Below are 976 nucleotides of genomic sequence, written 5' to 3' on the forward strand. Positions count from 1 at the left end.
TGTACGAGCCCTCAATAATTTTTTTTAAAAAATTCAATTTCCCTATACTCTGCCATGATAAAAAAAATCATAGCATTCTGTCAATAGAAAATAAATATAGAAGGATTAGCATGATATTGGAAAGGGGAAAGATTCAGGAAGATCATTCTAACAAGGACTAGATCAATGAATACACTAAGTATCTGGCTATTTACCATGTATATGTATCAGGCCAAAAATTCAGTTCTCCGCAACAGAGCTCCCTCCTCTGTACTCTGGCAATGTTGCGGCACAAGGAATGAAAAGCCTCAGTATGTGGGTCAGAGACAAAGCTTTAATGTCCACAGATGAGTCTCAGCTATTGCTTAAGTCATTGTGACCCAGAGTGGTCAGGGCCATGGGGGTTTTATACTCATAGACAAACAAGGGGGTTTGCACAAGAGTGTCTACAATGATTTAAACAAAGATTTTGACAGGAACTTCCTGTAAAGCAGGGTGTTTTTGATAGGTTAATTTCAACAAGCCTCCACACCCCCCACTACTTTTTAGTGAGTCCTAAAAATCACTTAGTGAAAATTACAGCTGGTCTTCTTGTTCTAGGGGTTCATAAGACTGCTGAACAATAAACAACTTTACAGAATCAATTCAATTTTGCATGAACTTGGTTATACAATTGAACAGGCCTGGCCCAAACATGAGCAGTAGCAGGATTACAAGGATGGCCCTTGCTACTCCAGTTACTAGTGAGGTCAGCCATGGGTTCCAATTAAACAAGGGCTGGTACCAGCTGTACTTAGTTACTCTTTTTGTCGCTGGCCTAGGTTATCTTTTACTTTTTGTAATAATATTAGTAACTATTCCAGACTGGTTGGCGCTGGGATCTGGGGGCGTCCCATCCTTCCAAGTTTTTGTAAGAACTAGGTCTCCAGGAAAACACAAGAGGTACCGTTTTTCTTCCCCTTGGTTCTGGGGAAGCCCATATTGAGGGAATGTCTCT

The sequence above is a fragment of the Echinops telfairi genome, unplaced genomic scaffold (assembly GCF_000313985.2).
Source record: "Echinops telfairi isolate 266 unplaced genomic scaffold, ASM31398v2 ScPeMD7_11;HRSCAF=52, whole genome shotgun sequence".
In the NCBI taxonomy this organism is placed as follows: Eukaryota; Metazoa; Chordata; class Mammalia; order Afrosoricida; family Tenrecidae; genus Echinops; species Echinops telfairi.